The following is a 9907-nucleotide window of genomic DNA, read 5'->3' as shown; positions in this document are numbered from 1 at the left end:
CTTGCAGATGCCTCGTCACATGGTCTTCCCTCTGTCCATGCATCTACATCCAAATTTGCTCTTCTTAAGAAGACAGCATTCATACTGGATTAGAGCCCACTCTAATGACTGTATGTTAATGTAATTACCTCTTTAAGGACCCTGTCTCCAAATGCAGTCCCATTCTGAGGTACAGGGATTAGGACTTGAAAAGATGAATTTTGGGGGACACAACCCAGACTCTAGCAAACAACTACCACATGCATAACCCAAGTTAAGTTTAAAACACTGACCTCTAGAGAAGTGATTCCTTTTACACAACTATTATACTTTTACCCAACGAACTCCCAGGCTTTTAAAGATTTCATCTGCCAAACTGCATTTATTAGCTTACAACTTCATCATTTAAAAAAATTTTTTAAAGCAAAGAGAAAATGTCAATCAAATTTCATCAGCAGGAAACATCTAGAATGATCATACTGAGTTGAAAAAAATCCCAGCCAAGAGAGAAAGCTGACATTCTAATTAAAATGTGACAACCGGTTGTGGGGTAAACATGTGACCAGTGATAAACTTTCTGAAGTAGACTTCCTGAAGCGTACACACCTACAGCAGCATCCTGTGCGTGTCTGTAGTACAGCACTCAGCATACTGTATTGAAATTCTGTTTCTATGACTGGAGCCTGTCCCACACTCTGAATTTCCTGTAAATAGGGACCATGTCTCACTCATTTTTACATCTCTAGCAATGTCCCTGTGGTAAGCTGTAATGAAGCCATTACTATCTCTTCATAATCCCTAGAGACCAGAGGAGCCCAAAGCTGAAAAACACTGCTCGAGGATCTTAAATGTAAATGAGATCACACATGTGTACATACACTCATGTGTTCATATACACACAAACTCCTACTTTAAATGCCAAGACAACGCACATGAAGAGGCCTCAGAAGAATGATACCGGGGGTGCCACAGGATTCTGAGGAGGAGTTGATCAAAAGCTGGAGCACGCAGGGAAGACTTGTGGGAGAAGGTGAGATGGGCTTTGAAAGACAAAGTAGAATTTGAACAAGCAGAGAAGAGGGAGAAGGCATTCCAGTGGAAAAAATGACATGAGGAAACTCAGGGATGGAAAGGAAACATTTCATGCTTTTCAGCAATTAAACACTGTTTTTTTTTTTTGGAGACAAGAGTCTTGCTCTATCACCCAGGCTGGCATGGCCCAGGGATAGGCCCATTGTCGTAGGTTAAATAATGACCACCCAAAGATACCAAGTCCTAACCCCAGGAACTTGGAAATATTACCTTATTTGAAGAAAGAGGTCTTTACCACATGCACACTTATGTTTATTGCGGCACTGTTCACAATAGCAAAGACTTGGAATCAACCCAAATGTCCATCAGTGACAGACTGGATTAAGAAAATGTGGCACATATACACCATGGAATACTATGCAGCCATAAAAAAGGATGAGTTTGTGTCCTTTGTAGGGACATGGAGGCAGCTGGAAACCATCATTCTCAGCAAACTATCGCAAGAACAGAAAACCAAGTACCGCATGTTCTCACTCATAGGTGGGAACTGAACAATGAGATCACTTGGACTCGGGAAGGGGAATATCATACACCGGGGCCTATCATGGGGAAGGGGGAGGGGGAGGGATTGCATTGGGAGTTAAACCTGATGTAAATGACGAGTTGATGGGTGCTGACGAGTTGATGGGTGCAGCACACCGACATGGCACAAGTATACATATGTAACAAACCTGCACGTTATGCACATGTACCCTAGAACTTAAAGTATTATTATAATAATAATAATAATAAAAGAAAATAAAAAGAGGAAAAAGAGATCTTTACAAATGTGACTTGATCAAGGATCTGGAGATGAGAACACACTGAATTACCTGGGTGGGTCCTATATGCCATCACAGTGTCTTTTCAAGACAGAGGCAAAGGAAGGTAAGGAGACACGGAGAGGGTAATGTGAAGGTGGGGGCAGAGATTGGAGTTTCACAGCCACACGCTCAGGAATGCTGGGGCAGCCACCAGAAGCCGGAAGAGGCAAGGAAACTACTATAGGATAAAGTATAAAAAAAAATTATTATTTTATCATTTTGAATTTTATTAATTTGACTTTTTTTTTTTTTTTTTTTGGAGATGAAGTCTTGCTCTGTTGCCCAGGCTGAAATGCACTGGAGCAATCTCAGCTCACTGCAACCTCTGCCTCCTGGGTTCAAGTGATTCTCCTGCTTCAGCCTCCCAAGTAGCTGGGATTACAGGCGCCTGCCACCATGCCCGGCTAATTTTTGTATTTTCAGTAGAAATGGGGTTTTGCCGTGTTGGCCAGGCTGGTCTCGAGCTTCTGACCTCAGGCGATCTGCCCACCTCGGCCTCCCAAACTGCTGGGATTACACTGCCACGCAGTGTTTATTGTCTTGAATTTCTTAACCAGGGCATTCTCTTTCCCCGTATCAGGATACAGTTATTAATGTTTCTAATGTGGTATTATTTTGCTATATAAAGGTCCTGGGTTCAAATAAATTTGTGAAAATATTAAATAGCTTAAACAGCTTTAGGTCTTAACTTCTTGGCTCCTATGATGATGTGCTTGTGAAGCTCCAAGCCGGGGGGAGAAACGACATCCTGAGCCTATTTAACCAACTTCAGAGCATTTCTCAGCACTGGCATTCCATTGGCTATTTTTTGATAAATGCTGAACTGCAGCAAAGAAAGAAACAGTCTTGAAGAGCTTTCACTCAGACCAGGAAGTAGCATAATGATGAAAGATCCATGACCCACTGAACAGAACACTTCAATAGTAACCAAAATGTTTGGTCTCTAGGTTCCTCATCTCTTTCACCTGGACAGGGATGGAATCTGTGGCAAAATATTCTTTTCCAAGCCCAGCTTATCTGGTTTTTATTAACAACACCTTCTTCTGATTACTTACTTCTGATTCTTTTTTTGAGCAACACAGTCTTGCTGCATTGCCCAAGCTGGAGTCAATGGTGGGATCATAGCTCACAGCAGCCTCCAACTCCTGGTCTCAGGCAATGTTCCGGCCTTAGCCTTCCTAGTAGCTAGGACTACAGGCATGTGCTACCATATCCAGCTAATTTTTTAAAATTTTGTAGAGATGGGGTTTTGCTTAGTTGCCTAAGCTGGTCTCAAACATCTGGCCTCAAGCAATCCTCCTGCCTTGGCCTCCCAAAGGAATTATTTTCTTAAATGTATTTTTACCATTAGTTAAGCCAGATAGATTTCTCTAATCAACTAGACTTTATCTAGCGGCTACTGAGGCTGCTCTAACAATTACCAGAAACTTGGGGGCTTCAAACAAGAGAAATTTATTCTCTCACAGCTCTGGAGGCTAAAAGTTGAAACTCCAGCAGGGCCTCACTCCCTCCAAAGGCTCTAGGGGAGAATCTTTCCTCGCTTCTTCCAGTGTCTGGTGGCTCCACGTGTTCCTTGGCTTATGGCTGCATACCTCCATTCTCTTGCTGTCTTCCCATGGCCGCCTGCTCCTCCTCCCTTAAGAACACCTGTCCCTGCATTTAGTGTCCACCTGGAAAATCCAGGATCATCTCATCTCAAGGTCCTTAATTACATCTATAAAGACCCTTTTCCCAAATAAGGTTACATCCACCAGTTGAGTGGGTTAGGATGCTGACATATCTTTTGAGGGCCACTAACTATTCAACCCACTACAGCCCTGAAGAGGTATTAGTGTCGGTCTGCCGCCAACCTCATCTTTGGGTAATTACAAAAGTTTAGACCTGCAAAATTGAGGACCGGATCACAGACAGTAAACTCATCTGGTAGTACCTTTCTGCTGCGCTATGCACCATGCCCATCACCTCTCAACCAAACAGCAGTAGAAGTCATTATTTCCATTTTACAGACAGACAAATAAACTGAGGTTCCATGAATGTAAGTAAATTCTCCAAGGGCACAGAACTCATCAGTGACAGAACTGGAATTCAGATCTGGGTCTTTATGACTATGAAACCACACTCTCGACTCCATCTCATTGTCTTCCACATTCCTTCTAGGACTGTTAGTCTTATCTACTTCTGAGTCATACAAAACACATATAACAGACAACAAACAATAAGAGACCTTTCCAGATGTGTCCAATGCTTTATATCCTGTTTTCTCATTTCGGGTCTTAACACCCCTGGCTCCTTCAGCCTTCACTTCAATGACATGGCTTGTCCCCTTCCCTTTTCAGTCACATTCTCTAAATCTGTGGCACTTAGTCTATATGCTCCTTTAAAGAATGTTTCCCAGAGCAGACTAATTATAAACACCAATTTTTATTTAGTACTTATGTGCCAGGCTGTGTTTAAAGCATGTCAGTTGTATTACTTGAATCTTCAGTAATCCCGTTAGATAGGTTACTACTATTATTCTCCATTTTGGAGACAAGGAGACACAAAAGTATCCTGCTCAAAGTCACAATGCTAGGAGGTGAAAGACAGTATTAAAATGCAAGCAGCCAATCTCCAGGGCCCTGCATGCTTAGCCTCTACCCTCTTCGCAGCCTCTCCTTGTGCTTACTACAAGTTTGGTCTCAACTGCTGGGAGTAGAAAGAGGCCATTTCCCTCCTTCTAAATAGTATACAGTTAATGCCACCTAAGATCATATGATAGTCATATCACATATGGGCATCTGGACACTGCTAAATGTGTGCCCAGCACTGATTCCCTTCCTCTTCCTTCTCAAAAAGATCCCAATTTTGTTCATATATCTATCCATCCACCTCCTGAATTAGGGGATGGCAAATGAGTGGAACCATCCTCAGTGTCAGGGGTACAGTTTGACTGGCCTAAGACCTATTGTTAGTGCAGGGATGAATTCGTACTGAAGTTGACCCAAAGAGAACTGAAGGAACACTGACAATTTTCAGAGGGACTCGTACCCCTGTGTATTAGTTAGCTTGGACTGCTTTAACAAAATACCATAGACCGATGACTTAAGCAACGGTTTATTTCCTTACAGTCCTGGAGGCTGGCAAGTCACTTCCTGGTGGTATGCAGATGGCCAGCTTCTGGCTGTGTTTTCACATGCTGTATGACATCATGTAACCTAATTACTTTCTTACTCCTAATTCAATCACATTGGGAGTTAGAGCTTCAACATATGAATTCATAGGGGAAACAATTCAGTACATAGCATCCTGTACTCTTCTGTGACATAAGCAAGAGGTCAGATGTGTTTGCCTTCTACTCCTGCATTCTCTGAGAAGGAATCCCAGTCCCAGACTCTTGTTCTCTGATTTCCCTGAATAGAAGCAATTAACTAGGTTCTGAGGCAGAGGAAGAAAGAGGACTTGGGGATGAAGACTGAAAGTCACTGATGGCTGGGGAGAGGGAAGAAAGTCTGAAAGGAGCGGCTCAGGCAAGGCAGATTCAATTCGGATAGACAACTTAGAGAAAACTCTTGCCCCTGCCCCAAGAAGCCGATGCATCTAACACTCTTTCCCAGTGAAAGTCTGTACTGTCCATCCTTTCAGCCATTAATGGTAAAACCAGGACAGTATGCCTTTTTAAACTGTACCCTGAATGTCAGAAATATACTGATTTCAGAAATGTCAAAGGTACATTTTTTAACCACAGAAATGGGGTATTTCCAATCCCAGCTTTTACTTGGTAAAGCTCTTCCTATTACCCTGCTGTGGGCTCAGATTTGTTTCCCTCGAATTCTTATGTTGAAGCCCTAACCCCCAGTACCTCAAAATGTGACTATATTTGGAGAAAGGGCCTCGGAAGTAACTAAATTAAAATGAGGCAGTTAGAAATCCAGAAATTGGTGTTTTTTGTTTGTCTTTGAGAAGGAGTTTTGCTCTTGTCACCCAGACTGGAATGCAATGGCACAATCTCTGCTCACCGGAACCTCTGCCTCCTGGGTTCAAGCGATTCTCCTGCCTCAGCCTTCCAAATAGCTGGGACTACAGACGTGCACCACCATGCCCAGCTAATTTTTGTATTTTTAGTAGAGATGGAGTTTCACTGTGTTGGCCAGGCTGGCCTCGAACTCCTAACCTCAAGTGATCTGCCCACCTCAGCCTCCCAGTGTTGGGATTACAGGCGTGAGCCACTGCACCCAGCCTTATTTGTTTTTGAGATGGGGTCTTGCTTGTTGTCCAGGCTGCAGTGCAGAGGTGTGATCTCAGCTCACTGCAACCTCACCCTCCCCAGGTTCAAGCCATTCTCCTGCCTTAGCCTCCCAAGTAGCTGGGACCACAGGTGCGAGCTACCACTCCTGGCTAATTTTTGTATTTTTAGTGGAGACGGGGTTTTACCATATTGGTCCGGCTGGTCTCAAACTCTTGACCTCAAGTGATCCTCCTGTCTCAGCCTCCCGAAGTGCTGGGATTACAGGTGTGAGCCACTGTGCCCAGCCTGACTGGTGTTCGTATAAGGGATTAGAGACACAGACAAAATAGAGAGGGAAGACCATGAAGACACAGGGAGAAAGTGACTATCTACAAGTTGAGGAGAGTCCTCAGAAGAAACCAACCCTGCTGACACCTTGATCTTGGATATCCAGACTGCAGGACGGTAAGGAAATCAATCTTTAGTTTAAACCACTCAGTCTGTGCTACATTGCTACAACAGCGCGAGCAGACTAACACAGGCCCCAGTCTGAAATGATCTCTCCCCTCGCTTCTCTCAGCTACCACTGGAACTTCATTTGGCATTTAATCAAGCACTGCTTCGCGTTATCTCGCCCACTAATATCTCACACAGTAAAATTGCTGACTACTTTTTTCCCATCCGTTTTTTCTCATTTCCCCAACCAGGTCCTTCACAGTCTATGAGTACAGGCTTTGCCTTACAAAATATACATCTTGAAATCTTTCGATGGCTCAGCCCTCCAGGCAGAAACCGCCTGCTGCCAGGCCGTAGGATGTGCTGGGGGCCAGCCAAAAAGGTCTGCTAAAGTCACAAAACTGGAGAAAAAGTATGTGAAAGAGGGTGGGGATGGGCAGGAGGAAAGAAGGCTAAGTATAACGGAGGGCCAGACACAAAGGGTAAAACAGCAAGCAGGTCAACATAGTGAAAGCAATGACAGAGCAGGTCCAGGCAGACTGAGGCCTGGTTTGATACAAGTCTCTTTTTTTTTTTTTTTTTTTTTTTTTTGAGATGGAGTCTCGCTCTGTCGCCCGGGCGGGAGTGCAGTGGCCGGATCTCAGCTCACTGCAAGCTCCGCCTCCCGGGTTCACGCCATTCTCCTGCCTCAGCCTCCCGTGTAGCTGGGACTACAGGCGCCCACCACTTCGCCCGGCTATTTTTTTGTATTTTTTAGTAGAGACGGGGTTTCACCGTGTTAGCCAGGATGGTCTTGATCTCCTGACCTCGTGATCAAGTCTCAAAGAGAGGGTCTTCCAGTCGCCACTGGTAAACTCAGCTCTTTCCCCACTTTGTATCGATTTAAACAGAGGACATCCAACCGTAAGCAGTAACCAGGTTTTAGTCGCTGGCCAGGGAAGGAGCTCTCACTCTAAATGCCCCTTCTCCCCAAACACTAGAAGGCATGGAGTTTTTAGGACTAGGTGTGGGACAGGAGAGGAATGTTAGCATGTGCAAAGTGAGACTCTAAATGTCCACGCACGATTCATAAACATACATCTTCATACATCACATGTACACAAAACGGTGGAGACTTTATTTTAGGGGAGGGGATAATGATAATGATCTGAAGCCAACTAGGGGTTGCCTATCCTGTTCCACTCTGCAGTCTTATCTTCCTGTGGTATCTGATAAGGGGTCAAGAAGCTCTGGCACCATCCAGGGGCCATCTGGTTTCTTTAAGCAGTTGTGGCTATAAAGGGACTGAAGAAAAATGGTAGGAAAAAGGAGCTTTCCCAGTGATTTCATCAGCACCCTCCCCCACCTCTCCACCTCCATAAAACCCATCCATCCTAGGAGGTCATTCAGCTCCAACATGTGAATGATTAATCAGTTCTGCTTGCACTGATTCCTCCCTCCTCGGAATGCAGAGCAATTTTTACCTCTATCGTCATTAGCTGGTGACGTCTCTTGATGGTTTTATTACTTAATTGGCTAATTTTGTTCTCAGAAAAAAGATAGGCTTTTACAATTCACAGTATCTTTTTTTTACATACTACATATTGTTACTTTTTTGGTGTCCATAAAGCCTCAAGAAAAATAACAGCATTAGAAAACTTAGCCATTAGTTTTAATCTTTCTGCACTGAAGCCTAAAATATGAAAAAATATGAAAAATACAAGTTGTGAAAGTTTCTGAGCGTCCAGTAGATTGGAATTTCTAGGACAAAATAAGTCATGTGCTCTGCCCAAAGCCTCAAGGCAATCCAGTTGAATCCCAGTTTAAGAAGTCTTTGTTGCAGAGCCAAATGTGTTCATATTGAAAGAGATTCAGTCTAGAATCTATGAATGGGCACAGGGAGTCCCTGACCTCTGGGCAACATTCCCAAAAGCCTACTGGAAATCATAAATCTAACGCATAATAAAACTGCTCTGGCTAAAACACAGCTCTTTGCTTTTAGCCAGAATTACAGGAACTCAGTTCAATATTAGTGTCGGTCTGGAAGCCGAAACCTCTGAATGTCAGCTACACTTTTTGTTTTTGTTCCTTTAAGCCTCAGTGGGGGTGAAAGTTATATTTCTGATCAGTAAAGAAAAAATAATGGAACTGAATTACCATTTCACAAATATTTTATTTATGTTGAGACAAGGTCTTGCTCTGTCACCCAGGCTGGAGTGCAGTGGTGCAATCACAGCTCACTACAGCCTCGACCTCTCGGGGTTAAGCAATTCTCCCACGTCAGCCCTCCCAAGTAGCTGGAACTACCACATGCCACCATGCCCAGCTAATTTTTATAGTTTTTGCAGAGATGGGGTTTTGCCACGTTGCCAAGGCTGGTCTCAAACTCCTGGGGTCAAGCAATCTGACCATGTTGGCCTCCCAAAGTGCTGGGATTACAGGCGTGAGCCACCGTGCCTGGCCTGTTTTTCAAAAATTTTCCATAGTTTTTTGACAAGACGAGGTCTCATTATGTTGCTCAGGCTGGTCTCCCAACTCCTGGGCTCAAGCAATCCTCCTGCCTTGGTCTCCCCAAGTGTTGGGATTACAGGTGTGAGCCACTACGCCTGGCTAAAAATTTTACTGTAAAATATTTTAAAACAAGAATTAGAAAAATATTAGCTTTAGAAAAAAATGAAAATCTTTTGAGGTGTTTAGGAAAGCTCCAAGAAACTTAAAAACAACTGATACTATCTTATTTAACAGTCCATTTACTCAGCCCATACTGTGTGCTTTACCTAAGTGTTCACATTTAATCTCTACAACCAAATGAAAGTACATAATATACCCTCACTTTACAGATGAAGAAACTGAGCTCAGAGTTCAGTTTGTCCAAGGCTGTCAAGCTGGGAAGTGATATGGCCAGGAGATTAACTCCAAAGCCCCACTGCCAGGCAGAAAACAGAACATTTCCTGTTTTCCTTCCTTATCATTAGGAGCAAAGTGTAGTTCTGTAAGCTTCCTGTTGGGTGTTGTCTGGTAAATCGTAACAGGAATGACTCCAGGTCAAGGTTTAAGCCTACCTAAAATGAAGGCCAGAACACAGCTAGAATACAGCAATATTATCTTGCAATTTTCTTTACTAGGTTAAACTGGACTTGAATGATCTGAGACATTTATGACTTGATCACTGTGGCAAAACTGAGACAAAGCTGGCTCCTGGCATAGACCTCTAACAGCAGAAAGGCAGGATCACATCACCATGGACTCATTTGGAATTAGGTCAAGTAGGTAAACTGACATGTCTGGATATTTACTGAACACGATGACAATGACCCAACCTAACAACCATCAAAGTCCTTTGGCTCTCAGGGGTTAAGCAAATTGAAAGGGATTTTTGAAAGGCAGAGTATAG

Source organism: Chlorocebus sabaeus, chromosome 19 (assembly GCF_047675955.1).
Source record: "Chlorocebus sabaeus isolate Y175 chromosome 19, mChlSab1.0.hap1, whole genome shotgun sequence".
In the NCBI taxonomy this organism is placed as follows: domain Eukaryota; kingdom Metazoa; phylum Chordata; class Mammalia; order Primates; family Cercopithecidae; genus Chlorocebus; species Chlorocebus sabaeus.
Note: the sequence above shows the minus strand (reverse complement) of the source record.